Genomic DNA, 25767 nt, shown 5'->3' with positions numbered 1-25767 from the left:
CTGATATTCTAAGAGTGGAAAGGAATTATCAGCTTTCCAAGATAAGCACCCTCCTCTTCCACTACAGTAGTGACCAAGTATACAGATTAAAGTCATCAGCTTTCTGGGGACTCTTTGGAAGCCCACACATGATCTTATGGTTCAAGAACACCAGTAGATCATATGCAAATATATCAAGATACCACATGGACAGTGTAAGCTGCTTTAATTATCTTTCAAGGAGAAACACAGCCATATCTGGCACATGCACTCCACTGGCTCTGTTGGCATGTCACTGCCTAAACTGATATGGAAATTAGTTCAAAAGACAAATATTAAAAAAGGTGTGAAATCTGTTATATTCTGCATTCTGCTTAGCAATTAGAAGTTGCCAGCCTGATTGTGTGTTTTTTTTTTATTTATACCTTGAGGCTTTCCAAAAGACAATGACAATCCATGTTAACTATTAAACTTAGGAGCTATTCACTTCTTAGGAATGCACAATGGGAAGGCATTCTCTGAAAATATGAAAATCCCATGAAACATTCCCAAATGTTCATTCAATAACTAAGCAACAAGGAGTATGGAAAAAAAAAACTCTTCATTTATAAACAGGTAATGAACCCTAACTGTTTTTGCACTTTGTACTCATTGATATACCAGAAAGAAACTGTTTTTACCCAGGAACAACAATGGAATCAATAAAGTGATGTTCAAAGATGCTCTGGGCTTTAAAAAGTCAGCATACAATTTTTTTTTTCATTCCTAAAATGGATGTTTTTAACCTAAATTTTGAAGTAATGCTGTTACATCCTTGAATGTGAAGAAGTGAGAAGTAATTATCATCTATCTCTCTATCCCTCTGGGCAGGATTCAGTTGTGTAACTGGGATTCTTCAGTGTAATAGAAAATAAAATTATAGCTAGCCTCTATAGGCTGCTAACTTCCAGAAAAAAACAAACTTTGAAATTATAAGACTTCTAAAAGCTAAAGGTAGACTTGAAAGAGTCACATTAAAACTAGAATTAGAGTACTCTGTGTACAATATTGAATTTCCAAATTATTAATGGGAACTATTAAAAGCTGGACAATGACAACAACAAACCTATTTAAGGGAACTGCAGAATGGTCCTCAGCAAGCAGAGACCAGAGTGGTCTCTAAGATTCAGTCCTTGAAACAAGGGTTATGTAGCCCCCCACTGGCCCCAGGCTGCTGAGCATGGTGGGTAGATGGTCTGAGATTTTATAGGATGGAGTTCAGAGCTGTCAGAGTGGCTGGAAAAGGAGGAAGAAAATGCTGGAGAAGAGACAGCCACAGTAAGGCAGTCTTAAAACAAGCATTGTTTCCCTCAATCTTTGGCTGATATTTTTAAAAACTCTGATATATGGAAGAGCTACAAGCAGTCCAGGGAAAGCAGCATGCAGATGATGAAAACAGTGAGCAGAGATTTAAGTGCTGACTACTGCAGGGGAGCAGAGCGTGGAGTCCCAGGTTCAGGACTTGGCAAACCTGTTGGACTTTCCCTTGAAACACCAGAGGGCCACACCTTTGGGTAAAGAACAAGTCCCAGGACTAGGAATTTTCCTTGCAGCTAAGGGCAAAAACTAAATAGAACCCCTCTAACAAAGCAGGGGGTAAATGGAATTGTATTGTTGCCACTTCACATTTTAGGTGAAGTGGCATGATGTTAACTCTAAGCAGCCTGTGACAAATGAAAGATGCATATTATAATCGTTAGAGGTAAAAAGTCAAGTCTCTCCAAGTTCAAGGTGATCCACTGGTAACTTACCTGCCTGCTAGACTCAAAAATCAGTACTCTTCAATGAAGACAACAGAATATAATATTTCTACAATGTAGTATCCACAATATTCAGTATACAGTTAAAGTTTATTGGCTATGAAAAGAAACAGGAAAATGTGATTCAGAGTCAAAGCGAAAAATCATTTAATTGAAAGTGGTTCCCAAATGAGTCAAATGTTGGAATTCAGAAAAGCATTAGGATTAGGGACAGGGATGTAGTTCAGTGGTAGTGCACTTGGTCCTGAGTTCTATCTGTAGCACTGGGGGAAAAAAAGAAAGAAAAGAATTTTAAAGCTGCTATTATAACTACATTCAAAGAGTTAAAGGAAAAGAACAAATGAAATGGAAATGTCTTTCTTTCTCTTTCTCCTGTGTGAGTGTGCGCGTATGTGTGCGTGCGCGCGCGAACACACACACACACACACACACACAATCTAAAATGAAAAAAAAATCACTGGATAGGCCTTATAGAAGAAGTAAGAATTGGTGAATTGAATGAGGGACAATATAAGTTATACAACACGTAGAATACAAGGATAAAAATACAAACAATGAAAAGAACTTCAGTAACCCATAGGATAATATCAAACAGCATAAAAACATACACATTTACAAAAGTCCTAAACAGAGAAAAAAAGAGATAAAATAGGGCAGAAAAGATATTTGAACAGTGACTGTAAATTGCTCAAATTTGATCAAAAACTTACCAATCAACTTATAGGTCCTAGAAATTCAGCAGACCTAAGCAGGATAAATGTAGAAAATCATATCCAGAAACATCAGTCAAATTTCTGAAAACCAAAGATAAAGAGAAAATCTTCAAGGCACCCAGAGGGGAAAAAAGGATGCAAAACATGCAGGTGAATGTCCATAAGAATTACTGCTTACCTTTAATCAGAAGCATGGAATGACAATGAATGACATTCTTAAAGGGCTGGCAGAAAAATAACTGCCAATCAAGAATCCTACATCTAATTAAACCATTCCTCAAACCCAAAAGTGAAATAAAGACATTTTCAGATAAGCCGAATCTGAAAGTATGTGTTGCAAAGAAACCCTCACTATAAAAAATGCTATGTGAACTTCTTTAGGCAGTTCTTCAGGAAACAATCTAGTTGGACATTTGGCCCAATAGGGAAAAAAATGAACAGTCTCAGAAATGTTAAAACTGGGTATAGGGCCTGGGGTGGTGGCTCAGCGGTAGAGCACTCACCAAGCACTTGCAAGGCCCTGGATTCAATTCTCAGCATCACATAAAAATGAATGAATAAATAAAATAAGGGTATTGTGTCCATCTACAACTAAAAAAATAAATATTATAAAAAACTAGGTATATACAAAACACTGAATTTTTTTCTCTTTTCATGGAAAGACAACAGATTGTTTAAAGTAAAATTGATAAAATTGTATTGTGGGCCTGTTATGGTTTAGATATGAGGTGTCCCCCCAAAAGCTCATGTATGAGCCAATGCAAGAACATTTAGTAGTGAAATGGTTAGAGTATTAAAGTTGTAACCTAATCAGGGGATTGATCCACTGATATGGATTAACTGGGAGGTAACTCTAGGGAAGTGGGGTGTGGCTGGCAGAGGTAGGTCACTGGGGCATGGCTTTGGGGTTTATATTTTGTTCTTGGTGAGCAAAGCCCTCTCTATGTGCTTCCAGATTACAATGTCTTGAGCTGATTTCCTCTGCCATGCCCTTTGTCCATGATGTTCTGCATCACCTTGGGCCAGAGCTATGGAGTTGGCCATCTATGGTCTGAGACATCTGAAACTGTGACCCATCACCAAATAAACTTTCCCTTCTTTATGCTATTCCTGTTAGGTATTTTGGTCTCAGCATCAAAAAAGCTAGCTAAAACAGGATCTTATAATGTATATACACATAAAGTATATTCAAATATTAGCCTAAAGGTGAGAGAGAAAATGGAATTGAACTGTTGCAAACTTATATTTTAGGTGAAGTAGTACAATATTAACACTAATTATCCCATAGTAAGTTAAAGATGCATATTGTAATCATTAGAACAAAAACCCAATAGAAGAATGATATTAAATACTAAAAATTATTCAATTAATAAGAGAGGATGGGAGAGATGGAGGAATGAGAAACAGAATAACAGAAAACTGACCCATAAAAGGCAACATGGAATGAAAAAAACCTATGCTAAGCCAAACACAAAAGAGTTCTATGTACAAAAATATTCGAGATCAGTCAAAACTAATCTATGGTGATAGACATCAGAACAGTGGTTTCTTATGAAGAGTGGGGACCGACTGCCTGCCTAAAGAGGCAGGAAAGAATTTTCTGGAGTGATGGAAACTGATATCTTAATTGGGGTAGTGGATTATACAAGAGTATAAAATTTATAAAAATGAGCATACATTTATAAAAACGCACAGAATTATGCGTTTAAAATTTTTGCATTTCACTGCGTGTACATTTTTAAACGCTTCAAATCATTTGTGGAGCCTCCAGTTATAGACTTTTATCAACAGAGGGCGCTCCGAACCCATAAAACACAATCTGGGGCCCCAGATACTTTGGGATGCAAATCAGATAAGCTCCGGGCTGGTCAGTCTCCATGGTGGATCGCGCAGCTCCCCAGTTGCTCCCCCTCGACAACCCACCTTCCCACCCGCGTCTTCACCGGCTCGTCCATTTCACCTGGCCACACGCTGCTTTCCGGCTGATAAGCAGCCCATAGCTAAGCAGCCGGGAACCAGAGCCCGTGGGCTTTCAGCCAGGCCTCAGAGACATGCCGATGCCCCGGCGGGTGGTAAAATGGCGCCCCCAGGCCGGCCCAGCTCCAGAGAGCGGGAGTCCGCCGCCTCGTGGCCCCTGACACCCGCGTGTCTCCCCCTGCAGGTGAATGAGGTCTGCTCGCCCACCAAGCCTGCGGCTCCCTTCTCCCCTGAGAGCTGGTACAGGAAAGCCTAGGAGGAATCGCTCTGGGAGCCGGCCTACCCCCGAGGGCGCAGGCTCGGCGCCGGGCTCCTTGGGACCCCGTTCCCCGGCTCGGGCACCTCGTCCCCGAGCTCCTTCACCGGATCCCCGGGTCCCGCCTCTCCTGGCATCAGCACTAGCTCGCCGGGCTCCCTGGGCGGCTCACTGGGCTTTGGCACCGATTCCCCGGGCTCTGGCAGCGGCGGCGGCTCCTCCCCCGGCTCGGACCGACTGCGTCGTCTGGTGCGAGAACTGCAACGCCTGCCTGGTGGAGCTGAAGAGGCAGGCTCTCTAGGTGCTCCTCCCGGGGCCCTTCCCGGGCAAGGTGAGCGGCGCGACAGGACAACCGGGAGGGCGACCCAGGACGGGGGATGTCCCGGGAGGGCAGTGGCCAGGACAACTACGGGGAGAAGTAGCTGCCCGACCCATCGCGAACCTGAGCAGCGCCGCCACCCGAGGGGCCTTGGCGGTTCTGGGGGCTGCTTTACACACTAGGGGGCGCAGATGGCGGCCCTGGGGAGGACCCTTACCTAGGCCCCATGGGGCAGGGGAACTAGCTCAGGAGTGTGTTGGCGCACCCGCAGCTTCAGGCCTCATGGTCCACCCGGGATGCCCCAGGTGGATGCCCCAGGTGGTTTGTCTGGCTGTGCCGCCACTCGGGACTCCAGACTGCTTATGAAATCTTTCTCCCCATCCCCACATGGGATCCTTTTCAAGAATGTCAATGGGAGCAGTAACAGCAAGCTGATATTTGGGTGTTGTCGTTTCCCATCGCATATTTGTGGTTCTTCCTCCCCAGGATTACAGAAACAGAAACACATTCAAAGGCCAGCCCTTTTTCTGTGTGTGTGTGTGTGTGTGTGTGTGTGTGTGTGTATGAGGACGATTAAGAAGAGGTGGATAGCTCCTAAGAGCAGTACCACATCCTGGCCTGCTATTGCGCTAAGGCACATTGGTTCTTCCATAGCAACCCTGCTGCGTTGTGTGACCTGCTGGGGAGCCCCCAGAGTGTAACACAATGCAATTGTATTTGCATTGTTGGGTCCAAGTACTATCAAATGATAATATTTACTTTTCCACTTCAAATAGTTTTTATCAGTAGTTAGAAATATCAAGAAAACAGTGGGTTGCTGTGGAGGTTTCTGTCACCCTTCAATGACATTTTCTGGTTTATGTTTCCATGAAATGAAATATTGTGATTTTGAGTAGTGGAATTTAGGAATAACTGCATCTGCTTGCCTCATCTATTTACCCAAACACACACTTTGATGCTTTTATATACAAGGGTTAAATTAAACAAATCCCAACAGACGGTTATAAAATTCAAAATATGGAAAATTCACCACCAGAATTGGTCTTCTGAATCCATATCCTTTCTCAAGAATAATTAACTCATGGATTGTTGTAAGTTTGCCATTTTTATAGGTTGTTAATAAATCTTCCAGGACATTTTAAGAATAAATCCCAGGGAGTCTGAAAACTTATTTCACCTTTGCATTGCTAGACCCTCCAATATAACACCATTTCTTCACTCACAGATTTATTTGCTCTTATGATCATTTGCCAGTATCCATTGATTTCCTTTCCCATTGAAAGCAAAGTGTCAGGAACAGCAGAGAAAATGACAGAAACATACAGTCCTTATCTACATAGAGACTGTATTCTAATGGAGGATACAGACATTAACTACAAGTTGCAGTTCATAATTTATTTATCCACTTGTGTTGAGTGCTAAGAAGGAGGGAGTGTGGGATTCTGTGAGGTTGTATAATGGGACTAGACCATCTGATAAAGATTTAAAGAACCTTGGTCTTGGTTCTTGAAGATATATAGCATTGTATATTTGGCAATCTTAATAAGTTGCAGCCTACCAAATTATTTTAGAATATTCTAGAGAACCCATTCTTATAATAAATTCTTTGTGTTGTTGTTTCAGTGCTCTTCAGGTGCAAAAGTAAATCAAAACAGATTCTTTTCATAAAAATGGAAGAGGGGAAGGAAAACTTACAGGAATAAGAAACAAACGTTGAAACTTAAATGCATCCAATATGATGTGTGAGGTCATGTGACAAACTGGATTTTTGTTTTTGATGAAACTTCCTCGAAATTTCATTCAGTGTTAAAAGAGGTAGCTCAATATATTTGCCAACTTTATTGATGTTGGGAAACTGATAATATTGTCAGAGCAAGGTGATAGCTCCAGAAGCAGCATTGGATGGGCTGAACCTCAGTGCTCTACACTGACTCACAGTGATCCAGGCATGCATCTAGGGAAGAGCTGTCATCACAGGGATAGTCATCAGGATCACTCTGACTGCACACATGACTATAACACAACCATAGTTTCGTGAGATTAGATGTGAAGCATGACATTAGATACAAGGGATGTAGCCAGGAATGAGAGTGCTTTTGGTTAAGCTCATGATTAGTAATGAGATATGGGGCCTCAATTTTAACTACCAATCTTTTGTATGTCTCTAAGAATAATAATTTTAGGTGTGTGTGTGTGTGTATGAGTGTGTGTGTTTAAGTATTTCTACTCTCTCATTAGGTCCAATTTCCATTATACCTTTTAATGTTCACAACTTTTTTTAGGATACTGGGGATTCAACTCCACCACTGAGCCACATCCCCAGTCCTATTTTGCAATTTATTTAGAGATAGGGTCTCACTGAGTTGCTTAGCACCTCACTTTTGCTGAGGCTTGCTTTAAATTTGTGATCCTCCTGCCTCAGCCTCCCTAGCAGCTGGGAATACAGAAGTGTGCCACCTCTTGTGGCTATTCATAACATTTTAATAAAACAATTGCCATGTTCTGGGAACCATGAATGGTGGGCAATAAATCCTTATGGGCAGGATTTATGAGCAAACTGTGGACCTCTGAAGCCCTCAGGCACCAAAGGAGTTAAGTTTCATTAGAACAAAGAGATATCATTGTACTCCAGCAAGTAATTCACCCTGGAGAGTTAGAGGCTTGAAGATAAAGATATGTTTTTGAGCGATAATTAGTAAAAATCATCTTTGTAATTTGCTTAAGATGCTTAACTGTATTTGGGGAATATATTCCTTAATAGAGTATTAAATTCTACTAGGTAGCATTACAAGTCTCATAGGTAAGCAGTTAAACATCAAAGGCAGAATAGTATACCCAGGAACCCTATTATTTTAGGATGGATTTGGCTTTGGTTCTCTCTCCACCACTGGTTTATTTTGTGACATTGAATAAATCAGTTTTTCTGTCTATTTTTTAACTTTCCCATTAAATTTCTAATAAAAAAGATTCAAACTGTTAGAATGTCAGAAGAATTATCCAAGGTAAAGCTCAAAAAGTACTTGCATTCTTCAGTGAAAACTGTGCGGGTTGATATTTATTAATTAGAAATGATTTTGTTAAATTCATGTTATAGAATTTATTTCTGAAAAAATTTAGCAACTTTCAGGTTCTAATTTCATTAGTATATTTCCCAAATATCACACTGCCATATTAATTCTCACACTATGTCAATTTGTAGGTAGCAAGCCCTGATCCCCTAGTTTTATCTTTGGGACAGTTGGGTAAGGAGAGGAGATGAGGTTATGGAAGGTCCCTGCAGGGTATCTGCTTGGTCCCTCAAATTATTAACTGGCTATGGTGATCTGAGAGTTACTGCTCTACTCTGAGCTATCTTAGGAATTGGATGACAGGGTTTCATGATAGAAGGTGACATGACTTGGATGTTACGGGGTATCGAGGTTGGTGGTGATGGTGCTGACTGAGACTGAAAAAGGTGATGATAGGAGACCCAGATCTGGATAGAGCACAGAGAGGAGGATGATAATGGATTTGAGTTCCTATGGATGGAATTTGAGTTTTCTGGAAAAAAATGGAAAATGGAGGAAGATTTGATCTTAAGACAGTTTGTTGTTGGCTATTTCAAGATTCTGCAATGTTTAAATGACAAGTGTGAGCTCACATAACTGTTTAATGATTCTCTGAATTCATCTTTCCAATAGCAACTTACCTGAGTAAGGAGATATTTGTGCCTGTTGGCAGATTGTAAAACATTTGGACTGACTTTTATTACCTTAGTCAGTAAAAAGGGCATACTCGGTTTATATCATTTCTCTTCTAGTACTGGTAAGTGGTAGTGGTCAGATAAAAGAATGTGGATGTATTAAGTGTTGGGTTTCTAAGTGAGGACAGTTCTTCTACCCACTACAGTGTTCCACTGTGTAAATATAAAATTATTTAATGTCCAGTGGTGAGAGTGTCTTTTCTGCTTTCTAGACAATGGTTAAGACACCAAGCCAGAAGAGGACAAGGAATGAGTCTCTTATTTTTGAGTTAGCTCAGATCATTCTATTATTGGGTGATAGGACTTTTGAAATGACTGTGTAAGTTCTGCAAAACATCAGTCCAAAGAAATTCCATGAAGTACAAAGAAATGTTTCAGGTTGGCCAAAGGTTATCAGGCATCTGTTCATTTCTATATCAATAAAAGAAAATCTTCTTTTATATAGAGAAGATCCAGAACTATGTTCCTTTTGCAGTCAAATATTCTGAGCCCATTTATGCCCCAGAAATATGAGCAAGATTAGCCAGACACCCTGAGAAGGGAAGCCAGGAATCACAGAGATGAAAGAAAGGAATGTTTCCTAGGGGTTAAAAACACCAGACGTGGACTCTAAATAGCCAGGGCCCAGGGAAGTCTAGACTTGGGGAGATATAAATACACATTTCTGTATTTTACTGGCTCCAAAAAGGGGTATGGAAAATAACCCTATGTAAAAGGTCCCCCAAAACCATCATAAACACTTTATAAATAGAAAAAGTAGAGATTGCATTTTAAGTATTTATTAATCATGGAGGAATTATAGTTGAAATCTCCTTCTAAAAAACATGGTTATTTTCTAAAAGCTTCATTAGAATTTCTCATTTTGGAAGTATTGTAGACAGAGGGGTAGTTACTTGATAACATCAATAATGAAAACGACCTGCAGCATTTATTGTGAAATAATTTCTGAAACATTGTAGGAGTTTATAACAGCATTCCCAGTACAGCCATAAGAGTTGTAATTTTTTCTTTAAGGCTTAGCAAGCTATGGAATAATGACATTTCATTCTCCTAGACTTTTAATTGTGGAAACAACATGGTCAGTTTTTGTAGTAACTTAATTCACTTTGCAAAAATCCCTGGCCTATAATCAATTCTTCCACACTCATTGTAGATAGGATTATTCCCTTAGATATGGGACTTTTAAGGGGCTGAGGCTGGTAGTTTGTTAGCATTTGGAAGGATTTAGTCAATTAAAATTTAGTCCACCCCTCAGTTGCTGTTTGGCATCATATCACAGTTTGTGCTATTAATCAGCTAATAACATGATGGTAATAATGATGGTTATGAATGGCTAACAGTTATTGTCATTATGTGCTGGGTGCTGTACCAAGACACACAATCTCACATAGAAAAGAGATGAGCATGATTTCTTTTCTTCACCCTGGAATTCCAGAGGCTTGAGATAATTATTTAGGTCACAAAAAGAAGGAAAAAGTTAGACAAGGAACATAAATCAAAGCATGCTTTGTCTCCCAAAGCTTTTGGGGGGTCACTGTTAATGCAGTATAAGTGATTCCAAGATCCCTGCCTGAGAAGGTTATAATTATCTGGGCTCACAGATGGTAATTTCACTTTTGGGGGGCAGAGAGGTTGGGGAAAATATGCAAGACTGTCAAGACTGAATTGACTAGATTTTCTTGGCTTGTGGTGGGGGTGGGAAGGGAACTTCCTTGTTTCTGAATGCATTCAGCTGAGATGCTGTTGTCAGTCCTCTTCCAACAGAAAACCCTGCCTGAGGGCCCTGTCCTGACCTTCTGAGAGGAAGAGCCCTGCAGCTGAACATTCAGTGGTACATCAGCAGGACTGCTGGACTTCTAGGCTGTTCTGTCTTTGAAAAGATTGTAAATTGGTCAGTGTGTGTGAGGGTCCCCTGTCTCTTTTCAGGAATACAAAACTAAGCCACTTTCAAGTCACAAGCTTCATAAGCATCTTTTCTTTCCTTTTTGAAAACTTTCTCTATTTTCTTACTATGACAAAGGAACATTGTTTAGACTGGTTTCTCAATTGACCTTTCATACTTATATGCACCAATCTGAAATATCTTTAAGTTTACTTGTATAGGTACAAAAGGATTCCTAAATTACTCTTGGGATAATTATCAGAATACCAGATTAGTTTGTATCTATCATCCTGTTTTGCCTTTGGTCCTGATCTGGAACTCATCTGAGAAAATTGGATTTTGAATCATGGTTAAAAGTGGGTCTGTCCACCATTTCTAGGTATGATAGGAATTTACCATGCTTGCTTTCTTATATGGAGTGGCCTTTTTAGTATTTAGATTTCTGATCCATTGGGAGATTATTTGGAGGTATCACAAAGGTAGAGATCAATTTTATCTTTTTCTAAATATGTATCCATTGCCCCCAAACCCTTTATTAATACATCCATCTTTCCCCCATTGAGATTTAAGATTCCACCATTATCATAAAACAAAATTCCAGTTATATTTGGATCTTTTACTGGATTTTCTATTCTGTTTATTTGTTGGTCTCCTTGTGCACCAATTCCATACCATTTTAGAAACTTTATAGCACCTTTTAATGTTTGGCAGGACTAGCTCTCTCTGACCCAAACAATCCCCTACTTCTCTAGGAATTTTTGGTTATTCTTCCTGATTATTTTCCCTTATGAACTTTAGAATAAACTTGCCTAACTCCAGAAAAAAAAAATTTCATTGGGACCATGTTACACTTGCATGTTAATCTGGGGAGATAGTTGGCATCTTTATGATGCTGAGACTTTCCCAAGAACCTGAAATGGCTTTCTTTTCAACAATTTTACTTTTCAACAATTTCTAAGAGTTTCCTCATGTATGTTTTGCACATTTCTCCTCAAATTTCTTAGGTGTTATCTTTTGTTACTATTATGAATGAAGTCTTTAACTCCATTATCTCTTCTAAGTGACAGTTATATTCATGAGGAATACTGATTTACATATTAGTATAATCCTAGTGCTTTATTAAATTCTACTAACACGTTCATTTAAAAAATTAATACTCATGAGTTTAAAAAATGATGTTCAAATATAGATGTCGTTACTCTCTTTGCTGGATGTATGTCTGTTTTATCTTGATTATTATATTGGTTAATATTTCTAACATGATATTAAATGGTAGTGTCTATAGTTTTTTCCTGACTTAAAGTAAGATTTTGGCTTTTGGTCTGAGATCTACCTACAGTTTTACAAGTCAAGGCAGTATCTATCAATTACTATTTTATTTAGGATAGCTGTTGTTTTCCAAGTATCTTTTCAGTATTTAGAGCGATAATCATGTGAATTTTCTCTTTACCTCTATTAATATTGAAAATTATTATTATTATTATTTGTGGTGCTGGGGATTGAACCCAGGGCCTTGAGCATGTAAGGGAAGCACTCCACTGACTGAATTATATCCCCAGCCCAAAACTGCAAATTATTATCTTTTATTTCCTAACAGCAAACCATCCTTGAATTCCCATAATAAATCCTACTTGGTCTCAGTGCATTAAAAAATTCTGCTAGATTCAGTTGGTTAATATTTTATTTATTGTTTTGGTTGATATTCATATGCCACTGATTATTTCAGATTCTCATTTAGGTACCAATTGCTACTGTAACTGTGCCACATTATAACCAAAATATGAAAAAGACTAAAATCCCTGCTTTGGAGCCACTCAGTCTAGTATTAGACAGATATGGAATATAAGAGTTGGAACAGTGTTTCAAGTGCTACAACAGGGCTGCAACAGAATGCAGACAGGGGAGCCTGGAACTGGCTTTGGAAGGCTGGGTAGAATATGAATATGGAGAAGCCTAGATATTCCAGTCAGAGGAAATGGCAGGTGGAAGCACAAGAGAACTATGTATGCTCAGTACACTAGGGGAACTCACATAGTGCATTGAATGAATGATAGGGTGGGAAGGTGGCAGGGAAAGGTTGAAGGGTCTTGTGGGCAAGAATCTGGACTTATCTGTAGGCAATGGGCAGCTTTTAGAGGATGTACAGGAAGGGACTGAAATGAGCTGCTCATTGTGAGAGAGATTGGACTGGAAGGGTAGTCATAGCGACCAATTAGAAGACTCCTTGCAGTGGCTTGAGTGAAATTGTGTCAACTGACTGCAAAAATGAAGTGGCAGCTTGATCTGAATGAGTGAGTAGAAAACCCATGTTAGGTAGCTCCTGAGATGCAGGGTAGGAAGGAGAGGAGGCATTCTCACAGATTTCTGGTTAGGACAAGTATGAAGACAGTGTTGCCAGCTATTCAGACAGGATATTAAGGCAGGAGAGAGTTTTTGTTATTAGAGGTCTGGTTTTCAAGGATGGTTGTAAATAATGAAACTGGTTTGGGCTTCTAGAGCTTGAGGCTGAGTGATACAGTGAGATCCACTTGGGGCCTTAGGGTGAGTTCAGAGGTGGAGACGTGGATCTGGGAGATGCCCACATGAACTAGGTGATAGAATAACCTCACAGATTGTGTGAGTTCCCTGTGGGTGTGGGTGTGGCTGTGTAGGGATAATAACCAGTGGAGCATGGAGCCGTGGGGCTCATTGACATTGACGGGAGTCAAGAAGACAGACCAAGAAGAACAGGCCAAAAAAAGAGGTAGAAAAATATATAGGAGAAGTGGTGATATACAAACTGAGGCAATCTTGAGCTTCAGGGGCTTGTTGTGAGAAGTCTGATACTTTGGTGAGATCAAAGAAGCAGTGACTGAGACTACCACCGAATTGGCAAATAAAAAGGTCTTTGGAGATCTTTGAAGAGTTTCTAGCATCCTGGAGAAAGACAGACAATGACAGTTAAGTTCAGGAGTGGATGGAGAGGAGGACATGTGAGTCAGTACTGGAGTTGTCAGAACACTAAAATTTATGAGAGATCCGTTTTTTGATGTTCTTATGACTATGAAGACCTGGGGTGCACAGACTTCAGTGCAAAACCAGGCTCCATCACTTCATGGTGACCTTGGGCAAGTCCCTTAATCCATCTGTCCAGTGGAATAATGAAAGGACCCCACCAGGGTGGTTGTGAAGATTAGGTGAAATTGTGAGATAATATTTAACTGTCACTTTCTATTATTATTATTCCAATGACTTTCCACAAAAAGAAAACTGAATTTAATGAAAGCCCCCTTCCTTCCTTCCCTCCTATTCTTTCTCTTCTCTTTAATTTCCTTCTTCTCTACTCCCCCCAATTTCTAGTGGCTTAACACAAAAATGGAGGGGGGAAAATGGAGTCAGGGAACACTGGAGCCATTGAGCTCCTTACTTTGCTGTTTCTTCACCTCCAGATCAACAAAGCATCTCATGCTTCTTCATTCATACGTAGCACCATTGAAAGTTTTAAGAGAGTTCCACTGATGCAAATAGCCACTCCTTTTAGTTGGGTTACCATGAATGTGGATTGAGAGTCTTTGTCACAGATGCAAATCCCTTCTCGAAGTCCTGCCCCTCTCAGAGCCCCCCTCCCCCCAAAGGGAGTATTGCAAACAGCATTTGATATTTCAGGCTCTGGTGAAAGAAGGAGTGCAGATTTCCTCCAGTGACTGTGCATGTGATATGCAGATCTGAACAGCACTAGGAATTTGGGCTTATCTGCCTTCTAATCCAGTTTTAGCTTTCTCAGACAGTTTTCTTTGCAGTTATAGTTTGCTGATCCTGTTGCATCAATTCCTACCAGACCCTGTGGAGAAGTCTGGAAATAGAGATGATACCCTCCCCCACAAAGCAGTATTTTCTGCCCTTATCTCAGCTCTGAGAGCTGGAGTTGACATGGAAGGAGTGGGTTCTTGTAAATTGTAGTATAAAAAGAGGATGTATTCTGAATGATGCTATACAGGTTTGCAGATCTGAAGGCTCTGAGGCTAGAGCAAGTTATTTTGATAAGCAGAAGTATATATGAATGTATCTTAAGTGCCATAGACTAGGTGGCAGCTGAGGGGCTATTTTAATTCATTTTTTCTAGTTTTTAGAATTGTAGTTCAATACTGTTGGCAACCACAAAAGGTTCTCAGAAGAAGTTTTAGTTCTACACATAGCATGCTTTTTCAGTCTTTGATAGTTTTTACATGTATGATAAATTTCTGTTTGGTTTTTGTTTAAAAGCATGAATTGGAAATAATAAGTCAAAACATGCTTTTCCACCACAGGATAACAAAAATATAAATTTTAGTTTCATAATTCTTTTATCTCATCTGACTAGGACTCTCCCCCCCAAGATAGCATAGGAGCTTAGAGAGCTTGAGATTTTATTGTGATATAATTTCATCTATTAATTAGCAGTGGTGAACAGTTATGCTTTCCTATGAATCATTATCACCTTATTTATAGTGGTTGCTTTCTTTGGAGTTATAATCACTGCCTCTACTTCTATTCCATCTAACTGGTAGCTTCATGTAGCAATGGGACACTTAGGTATTAACTAATTAGACACCAAAAATAACAACCACCAAAATCTGTTGAGCTATCTAATATAGAGGTTATGCAGAAAATAAAAGTCGAATTCAGGCAGACAACTAGCAATCACCTTTGTTTAAGAAAAGCAATCAGCTGGTGTTTCTCTATAGAGGGAGGTCTATATCCTGAGCAGCTAAAGAGATGGCCTTGGATATCTTCCCCATGACACCATGGCTGGGAATTGGAGCATCATTTTTCTTCCACCAAGCCAGGAGGCATGGCAATGGGAACTGAGGGACAGAGGGGAGAAGGATTAGAAGGAGAATAAGATGGGGCGGGGAGAGGGGAAGAGAGGGAGGACGGATGAGAGAGAGGGTGAGAGAAATAGAAAACAAAGAAGTGGGGGGTATAGGCATCAGTGGTTGTCTACAATCCCAAATTTTTATTGAAGAAGAACTGTGCTTAGAGCTGGGGACAGAGGTACAGTCCAGCCTCCAGCATAATTAGCATTGTGATCTTGGGAAAGTTACCCAGCTCACTGTGCTTTCTCTCTCTTTGTGGTGCTGGGTGTGGAACCCAGGGCTTTATGGAGTCCATTCCTGGCTCCCATATTCCAGAGGAATATGCTTGACAAAACCCTGTATGGATTTCTGGCTGAACCAAGAGCCTCAAGCTGTTCTGTGGGCTGCCATGAGGCAAGACTTTGGATCACACTAGTCATCCAGTGAAGGTGCCGGTAGCCCTCTCATCAATGAAGCTTCTGACTTTAGAATTTGGATGATAAATTGATTGACAAAGATATTCCTGTTTCTTTCTCTCCCTCCCTTCCTCTCTCCCTCTCTTTCTCTCTTTCTTCTGGGAATTGAACCTAGGCCATCATGCATGCAAAGCACACATTCTACCACTAAGTTACACCCCCAGACTCTCTTCCTGTTCTTTAGTAAATCTATTTGCTTTATATTATTCATGTTTTAAAATAGAAATAAACTTGAACAAAAAGGACAGTTGACTTTATGAGAGCAATTGGATTGAGGGTTATTTGAGGCAAAGAATGACCTTAGGACTTAGAAAGGCCTACTTATAATTAGTTTTACATTGAACATATCTGCCATGTTGATTAGGATTTAGAAACAATTTGTGGAGAGTTTCCTATAGCAATATAGGAATACCAAGACTCCAAACACTGTATTCATCATTCTTAAAAACAGACTCTCTGTTGAAACTTTCCTCAAACCCTTTTTGCCCACTTTGACTTCTCTTTTCTTTTTTCTGCATTTACAAGTGTCAAGAGGGGACCATAACTGTTTAGGCCAGTATTTATATATTATTAGCCCATGGCCTGGATGGTCCTGTAGTGTTTGAGCTATAGGCTGAGAAAAGGATATGACAGGTAGCTGCCTGCTGAACCAACAGAAAACATTCAGTTAATATTGATTTGGTTTTTCATCTTTATCCTTACCCCTGGTTGCCTCTTTAAACTACCTGCTTCCTGGGGAAGTTTTCTCCAACTTTTGTTTCAAATCTAATACTTTATGTTTTTGTCTAAACACATTTCATGGAGTACAGATATTAAAAGCAGAGCTTCATTTGGCTTGTACTAGCCCGGAACACATTAAGACTTCGGAGCAAATATAGTTGAACAGGCACAGAGCAGCAGGAGCTACAGAAGTACCTCGTGCTCCTCTTCATCATTCCTCTGTGTTCTCTGCACACCCATTATTACAACATTAACAAAGCATCCTGTAGCCAAACCCACACAACACAGGGTTTTGGCCTATTCACAGCCAACCTTCCACATAAGTTTTCACTGATTATTATCTCACTGATTATGATAGTGTACCCTGTATTACTTTTTTTATTATTTACCCTTAAATTTACCATAAAAATTAGGTTCTGAAAATTTTTCAAAAAAAATTTGTTGTAGATGAATACAATACCTTTATTTATTTATTAATTTTTATGTGGTGCTGAGGATGGAACCCAGTGCCTCACACATGCTAGGCAAGCATACTACCACTGAGCTATAACCCCAGCTGCAAGGTTCTGAAATTTCTAAAGGAGACTTTCTAATGGGCCAAATGTGGGGGATGTGTGTGTGTATGTATGTGTGAAGGGTGTGTGTGTGTGTGTGTGTGTGTATACACTCTGTGGACCCTAAAGGAAGCATACAAGTTGGTAACATGGTAGACATCCTGTCTCAGGTTTCAGACATTGTTAGGCTGAAGCTTTTATTGGAGGTCAAGGCAGCTAATAAAGTGGAATGTGCAATTAAAAGGGCATTCAGCAGAGAAGATGGTGGGTTACCGCAGCAGGCTGAGAATGGAGCAGAGGAGGAGGGTGGCAGCTGCAAGAATGCCCATGATGGCTTTATGAGTGTATACATATATTTACATATATACATACACATATATATGTATATACACACATATACACACGTGTGTGTGCATATATATACATACACACACACACATATATGTGTGTGTGTATATACATATAAACACACACACATTTGTGTGTGTGTGTGTGTACGTATATATATACATATTTTGCAGCCAGGGTGGTAAATGCAATACAAAGGCATGATTTTAATATGCCTAATTGGGCTCTCTGCTTCCTGTGTGAGGTATCTACTTGGGGGAAGAAAGTTGCTGGATTGTGGGCTTTTTGTGGTGAAGGTGTGTGCTGATTAACATTATTATTATTATTATTATTATTATTATTATTATTATTATTATTTTTAATAGAGTCCTCCTAGTTTTTAGTGATTCTTCATAATGGTCCTTTAGAGGGTCAGGAAGGAGATAATAGAATGATGGAGAGGGTTAGGAGGCATGCCCAGGGTCACCCAGAAAAACTTGGGCTTCTGAATCTCTGGTGGTTTTGATAGAATTTATTTACCCAGCTCTTTGCCCTCATGTGTCTCCTTCTTGACTCTGTACCCCTTGTGTGTTGTTAGTGATCCAATCCAGGATACTCAAATTTGGGATCTGGTGAGAGCCTGCTTTCTGATTCATGAGTGGGGTACTTTCTCCCTGTATCCTCAGGTGGTAGAGAAGACTGGCTAGTTCACTAGTGATTCTTGTGGAAGGGCACAAACTTCTTTTATGAGAACTTCAACCTCATGTCCTAATTGTGAAAGATGTAAAGACCTCACCTCCTAAAGACATTACCTTGGGGTGAGCTTTCAATATATGAATTTGTGGGAACATAAACATTTCATCTGTCACAGCAAGGATGAGGCTCATTCCCCAGATGCTGGCTCCCTGATGGTGTTTGTATTGGGTTTAATTTTTCCCTTTATCTGGTAATGTGGTTCTTCACTATCTCCATTGTTTGCTGAGATGGTAACACATGATGACATCCTGGGTGGAGGAAGAGTGGTAATAATAAAGGAATCACCCTTCCTTTAAGACTCTTCCTTCAGACTCCCTCAGAACTTGGAGGTGAGAGGAGAAATCTGTGGGCTGGTTTCAGGTCCTTTGGTCCAGAACATCAAAGAGGCAGGAGGTGGGTGGCAGGATGGTTTGTCCACAGATATTAATGGGATCATGTACACAGGGAACAGTCACCAGAGTTTCTGTGTAGGATACCATTGCCATTTTCCCTTCTTTCCTTCAATACCCCTTGGAGGGATGTCATGGCTAGGTATGGAGGGGAAAGTTGATAGTGGGAATGGATATTTAGGAGTTAGTGAGGAAGTTGAGGAATCTCAGACCCAGAGACCAGAATCAGCCTTGAAGATCTGCAGGAGCCCTAGGAAATGGTATTAACAGACATAAAGTGTCCCAAGAGGGAGGGCTTCAAAAGAAGTGAAATAACACTGTAAGGTTTATGCTTGAGTTTGAACAGAGGATGATACTGTGTAACATGTTGAGATTAGCAGCACAGCATCCATGTTCATAGCAGCCTTATTCATAAAAGCCAAAAGCTGGGAGCTACCCAAGGGACTATTGACAGATGGAAGACTAAATACAATGTGCTATGTTTGTACAGTGGAATACTCAGCCTTAAAAAGGAAGGACATTCTGTCACAAGCTACATATAAGTGAACTGTGAGGACATTTGCTAAGTTAAGTAAGCCAACCACAGAATGACAAACATGATTCCATATACAGGAGGCACCTAGAGTCATCAAATTCATAGATGAAACCATATGTGGTGGCACACACCTGTAATCTCAGTGAGGCTGAGGCTGAGGCTGAGGCAGAAGGATTGCAAGTCCAGGGGCAGCCTGGGCAACTTAGTGAGACCCTGTTTTAAAATAAAAAAAATAAAAAAAATATTGGGGATGGAACTCAGTGGTAAGGCACTCCTAGGTCCAATCCCCAGTACCACCCCTGCCAAACAAAACAAAACAAAACAAAACAAAACAAAACAAACAAACAAACCCTAGTAGAATGGACGTTAGCAAGAGTTTGAGAAAATGAAAAATGTTCTGGATGAAGTGGGGATGTGTGGTTGTATAATGGTGGGAATACATCATGCTGTGGAACTGTACGCTGGAAAATAGTTAAATAATCAGTTTTATGTTACATGACATTTGATGTTATATAAAATCATTTTCCCTGCCCCCAATAATACATTACAAATTGTGTCACAAAATCGTGTTCAGAGGGAAGATGGAGCCCCGTGGTCTGCCTGATCATGCAGTAATGACACATGAAAAGTTGTTACTCATTATGAGTAATCTCACATTGAACCTCATGAACACACTGAGGCAGACACTATTACTGCCTGACTTTATAGCAGAGGAAACTTGGCAAGGTTAGGTTCTTGGACCAAGATCCTGCAGCGAGATTTGGTGCAAGTCAGGAGGTGATCCTTGCACTATCTGCTGCATAGCTTCTACTTGTTGTCCTCTGCCTATTGGCCTGCAGGAGGGGAAGGAGAAGGTTATCCAGAAATGGAGCCAGTTGAACACCTATAGAGGGATGTAGGAATAGGATTCCCCACCCACCCTCTCTTTTCTCTTATCTCTACTTGCCTTCTGAGAAGAGACCTGGCCATGACTAGCCAAGACTCCTCCCTCTGCATTTGCTATGGAATAGCATGTGCAATAAGCCAGCTCCATGTTATTCTGTTCTGTAGATCTCAACACAAAGCAGCCATCTCCTCTGTGGCTCTAATAGTTTGAAGAGTTTACATGGTCAGTCATCATAACTGAGTAAACATATTAAGCTAGCAAATAAATCTTTGTGAGAGCAGCATGTTAAACGGTTTCCTGCATAATAGTTATTAATGCATTGCTATAATTACATTTCTCATTTTACAGTAAACTCCAAGAAAAAAAAAAAAAGATTTATTGAGCTCTTGGGTCCTTGACAGTAGTATGTTGAATGGCAGTGTAATTTTTCCAAATTTGCCAACACACTTTGCACGTATAACTTTTTTTGGAGTTGGACCAAATGGACCCTTTTAAAGCTCTGATAAGTTAATACCACCTTATATTTGTATAGCTGCTTTTTCAAGTTAATTCACTGGGCCATTGCCACTTTTCCTTCTTCTTCTCAAAGGACCCATTTAAGGAAATGTGAGGGCTGGATATGGGGGTGGTCTGTCTTCATTTAATAGACAAAAGAAAGAGAAGAATCAAGAGGCCAAGAAACATTTTTCTCCTATTCAACAACTATTTATTCCATATCTCTTCTGTATCAGTCCCTGTTCAGGACTCTAACCCTTGATCAATGTCATCAGCAAGCTTAGGTTAGACCCTAAGACTCCTGATGTCCTTTAGGCCTGGGTCCTGCCAGCTGTTTTCTAGAAAATGACACTTCTGAGCTGTGAGGTTTCATGGGTTATTGAATACCTGTCATTGACTGGTGTCTGACATTTCCCAGGTTAAAGAAAGAGAATTTTATCATAGTGTCACACATCAAGGGCCTCTGCCATAGATGAAGCACCAGAATCACCAGACTCTCAAGCTCTCGATCTGTTCTTGCAAAGGGCTCTCTCAAACCATTCTCATGGACTGAGGCTAATTGGGAGTTTCTTTGGGGGCCTGTTATCCAGCCCTTGCTGCTTTTCTTGGTTAAAACTTTCCACCAGGGTCAAAAGCTACAACAGTGAGAGGCTTTTGTCTTGAGCAAGGCCATTAGATGGTACAGTAACTGCTTTCAGATGCTGCTAATGTGGCCTGGCATTAGTATTGTGACCCAAAGGTGAAAGGCTACATATTACATTACAACCCTGAACCAGGCAGCCTCCAGCCACCAGTGTATTTTAGCAGAGAAAGGAAGGAGGATAGGGTGACATATGCACTAGATGGAACTTAGAAGTAGGTACTGGAAAAGCTTAAGAATGGAGCTTCAGTTTCTAGAGATACTTTTGTAAAATGCATTATCCATGTCAATGCTGATACATTAATATCAGTGATGTCATCATATTATTCCTGGAGTATAGCAAACATCTATGTGCATATTATATATGAACATATTGTGACTATGTGTATATTACAAAGTATTAGGTCCAGATTTTTTTAAATTCCTTTGCTGTAAAGGATGCAATCTTCATTAATTTGTTTGACTCCACTAAAAATTAGTGCAGGTCTGAGACAAGACTCTTAGAAAGTTAAAACTCACTTCCTTTCTGGGTGTCAGGGTCCACTATTTAGCCTCCTTTGCTTTGGGAGGCTCTGGGAGTCACCTGGGCTGTGAACGCTGGGTTATTCAGGTAAGGTGGAATGTGAACACAGAGAATAGAAAGTACAATGGAGGTGGGCTTCCTGCTTGTTTTGATGTGGTAGGCATCTCTCCCCACGAAATGCTACTCAAAAGTGAGTATCTGTTGGTCAAAATCCTCTGAGGTTCTATGAAATCAGGATTTGAAGAGAAAAATAAAAAGAAAGTACTAAAAATGAAGAGATGTAGTTTTGTGGTAAGATGCAGAAAGTTACTGAATCCAACCATGGTTATAAAAATAAGAGGTCATTTAGCCTAAGTTCTAAAATCTCTTATTTTATTAATGTTAACTGAAAAAGCTCTTTTGTTTGTTCAATTTTTAATTGTTTCTTCTTTCTAAAGAGCTTAAAGGCAAGAGCCCTAAGCATGGAAGCATTGTTTTATTCAAAGGTAGGGAAATAGTATTCTGTGAAATTTCATTATTTGTTCCCAGCAAATACATTCATACTCTTTTTTTAATATCTTTATTTTTATTTGTTTATTTTTATATGGTGCTGGGGACCGAACTCAGGGCCTCACATATGTGAGGCAAGCACTCTGCCACTGAGCTACAAACCCAGCCCATTGGTATTCTTTTGCAAAACATATTTGTATAGGGACAAGTAGTATCAGGTCTGTGGAGGGCATACTGGAACTTACTAGGAGATAGAACAATATAGTTCATGGAAGGGGACCAGAGGAGTTCAGGAAAGATGCATCCCTGCTATCTGCCACGCCCAGCAGCAAGACTTCTAGGGATCGGGAGGGTCAACTCCTTCCATAAATGGTGCCTTCAACTGCAATAGAAGGAATTTGGCTGACAGGATGTGAGTAGATGATGGGGCTTGTGACTTCCAGGTAATTCTTTCTATGACTTTTATAGTTTATATTTATTTCTGAATATAGTCTGGTATGAAACTTTTGTGAAGAGAGGTTTGCAGAGTTTTGTGGTAGCTTATCCAGGTATTTGCCATAACCTCTTAAAGCACAGAAATTCAGGAGTGTGGCCATTCCCTTAATTTTTTAAACAAATACAACTCTGTCTTTATTGATTCTGAATTCCTTATAGGAGTATACACTCTCTTAATAATTAAAAGAGCATGGCCAAATAACCCTATTTTGAGGTCTCTTTGTGGGGATGGACTGTAGATTGTCAAACTTTTGAAGAACATAAGACTATGGTGGGGATGTTTATGTGACATTGTAAGTGGCACACACTGACAAGTGGCTCAGCTGAGCAATCCCGGGAAGTGAATTGTAGATGAGTTGACTTCCTGGCATCCTTGGCTCTTTGGTTGAATGAAGTCTCTATGGAGACGTTATTACCCTCACTACATAAGGAAAGAAAGGGTAGGATTCATTGCCTTTTGGTTTTGATTTTGCTTGTCTTGATGTGTGTGTGTGTGTGTGTGTGTGTGTGTGTGTGTGTGTGTGTGTGTTTTTCTCCCCTTGCCTTCTGGTGATGGATAGTGGTGATGGCAGTTGAGGCCTGTTTCTGATTAGTAAAATGACTAGGAGAAAAATGCTTGTCTGACCCTGTGGAGCCCTGTTTTTTTTTTCTATCAAAAGTTTAATGGCCTTGGGTTCCACATTTTTAGCTGAAAAATGAAAGGCTTTTTCTGGGGGGACTATGACTTTTTCTTGAGAGGGACGGTGAAGGGGTGACCTGAAATGGTGGCAGAGTTGGATGAGGATTGCCTTACCCTTGGGAAAGAGCACCCTAAATGTAGAGGAAGGACCAGGTCAGGTTGTGCCAGCAAGTGGAGCTCCCTTCGGCAGTGAGATTGTGATATTTCTGAGCACAGATTCTTTGTTCCTTAGGAGAGTATCATGTAGAGGTCAAATCTCACTATTGCTGCTGTTACAGGAAAAAGACCATTACACCAAAATAATTCCTAAGCTGTGTGCTATTTCTGCCAGTGATTTTAGACACATTCTGGAAATATTTAGGGCATATTCTAATGTATCAAGCACTGTGCTAGGAGCTCAGAATTTTCAAGAACAACCAAAGAACTGAGTGTGGCTCTGGAGCCCTTCTTATGGGTTTGGGGCTGTATTTTAAATAGCAAGATCACATCCTCAAGACTTTGTGTAAGAGCTTTTTCTTACTCCTTTCCATGATTATATTCTTGGGTTATTTCTTTAGTCAGCAGTCTCTTGGTGGTTTGTATTATATTTTTTTTCTTTTATAATTGTGTTAAATATAAAACATATAAAATTCACTGGCTGGACCATTCTTAAGTGTTCAGTTATGAGGCTAAGTACATTCACATTGTTGTGCAGCCAGCACCAGTCTTCATTTCCAGAACCTTTTCATCATCTCAAACTGAAACTTTGTACCCATCAAACAGTAACTTCTCATTCTCCTTAAAGGTGTTTTAAACCAAAATAGGATTTGCAACACTCTGGAGAATGCGCTAAAGAAAAATGTCATGATCGAACCATTCATTCACTTACTCTGTTTGTCAGACATCTGTTAAGCTCCTAACATGTACCACCCTCTCTGTTACACTCTACAGATTTAAAAACAAACAAGGCCCAGACTTTGCTCTGGAAAGTACTAGGGAGACAAATGTGCAATCAAATAAGTACCAGTATGTGGGACAAAGGGATCAGTGCAAGTGTGGGTGGATGTAATGGGGCACAGCGAGGTGTCAGAAAGTCCAGGCCCACCCTTTACCAGAACTGAAGAGGATAAGCAGGTGTTTGCTGGGTGACAGAGGGCCTGGGGTATCCAGAGAGTTGCAGCTGCAGGGTAGAGGCGGTGAGGCACAAAGCACCTGGAAGTAGCATGTGTAAGCCAAGGTGGCCAAGGCAGAGGTGGAGAGCTGGCAGACAGTGTGGGGCCTTGTGGGCCTTTCCCTGTACCCAGAATGCCTCCTGGTAAAGAATTCTTAAGCAGGAGCCAGATTTGTGCTCAAGGATAAATTGCCGTCAGCATCAAGGAAAATTGGAAGGAAACAAGACCGTAGTTAGAGGCAGGCAAGAAGCTTTAAAAGAAATATCTTTATTTTTAAACCGTTGATTTCACTGGAACTTCTGCTTTCCTAGGAAATATTTTTAAGAATGTCAGATCCTCTAAAATATGTGTTTCTGAATGTGTAAGTCAGTTTTCCATCACTGTCACAAAATACCTGAGAGAATCCATGTACAAGGAGGAAAAGTATTTTGGCTCATGGTTTTATAGGTTTTAGTCCTTGGTTGGTTGGCTCCATTGCTTCAGGGCCTGTAGTAAGGCAGAATACCATGGTGGAAATGTGTGGTAGAGCAAAGCTGTCTATCTCATGGTAGCTGGAAAGCAAAGAAAATAAACAGGAAGGAGTAAAGGTCTCGGCAACCTCTTCAAGGGCATGTCCCTAGTGACCTAAATTTCTACTGCTAGGCCCCATCTCCTAAAGATTCCACCATCACCCAGTAGTGCCCAGGCTAGTGACTAAGTCTTTAATACGTGGGCCTTTGCAGCCTTTAGCACATGAGCCTTCAGTGGCCATTCAAGATCCAAACTACAGCACTGAGTGAGGCAGGGACCTATGTGTTTCTCTCTCACCCTGGAGTGAATGGTCATCCTTAGATGTTGGAGGTGGTGGTGGAGGAGAGTGCCTAAGAGTATGGGCATTGGAGTCCAGGTAATCTGGGCTCTAGCCCTGGCTCTGCTCTTCATCAGTGATGTTGTTCGAGAAGTTTACTCAGCCATCTTTTTCTCAGCCTCCACCTCTATAAAATTGGGAAGACAGATCTTTCCTTTCAGGGTTACTGACAAGACTAAATGAGACAACCTTGCTTAAAATACTCAGCATCAGTATGTGGGTAATGTCTGGTAACTGTCATTGCCAAGCTTTATTTCCCAAACCGTGACTTCTGGGGAACATGACCCAGGGCTTCAAGAGGGAATTTGGAGCCACTTTTAAAAA

General features: G+C 40.4%; 1 protein-coding gene across 1 annotated transcript in view; it reads left to right on the top strand.

Moving 5' to 3' along the window:
• Nucleotides 1-4193: 4193 nt before the first annotated feature.
• The window catches only part of LOC308640252 (rho guanine nucleotide exchange factor 12-like), a gene marked incomplete at its 3' end in the record, with an annotated part of 56339 nt that continues 34765 nt past the window's right edge, over nucleotides 4194-25767 (top strand). The window contains exons 1-2 of the mRNA XM_081312223.1: nucleotides 4194-5055; nucleotides 10550-10676. The remainder of the gene's footprint in view (nucleotides 5056-10549; nucleotides 10677-25767) is intronic.

The sequence above is a fragment of the Spermophilus citellus genome, assembly GCF_964194105.1.
Source record: "Spermophilus citellus genome assembly, contig: SCAFFOLD_91, whole genome shotgun sequence".
NCBI lineage: Eukaryota > Metazoa > Chordata > Mammalia > Rodentia > Sciuridae > Spermophilus > Spermophilus citellus.
This window is presented reverse-complemented; position numbering and strand designations above follow the sequence as displayed.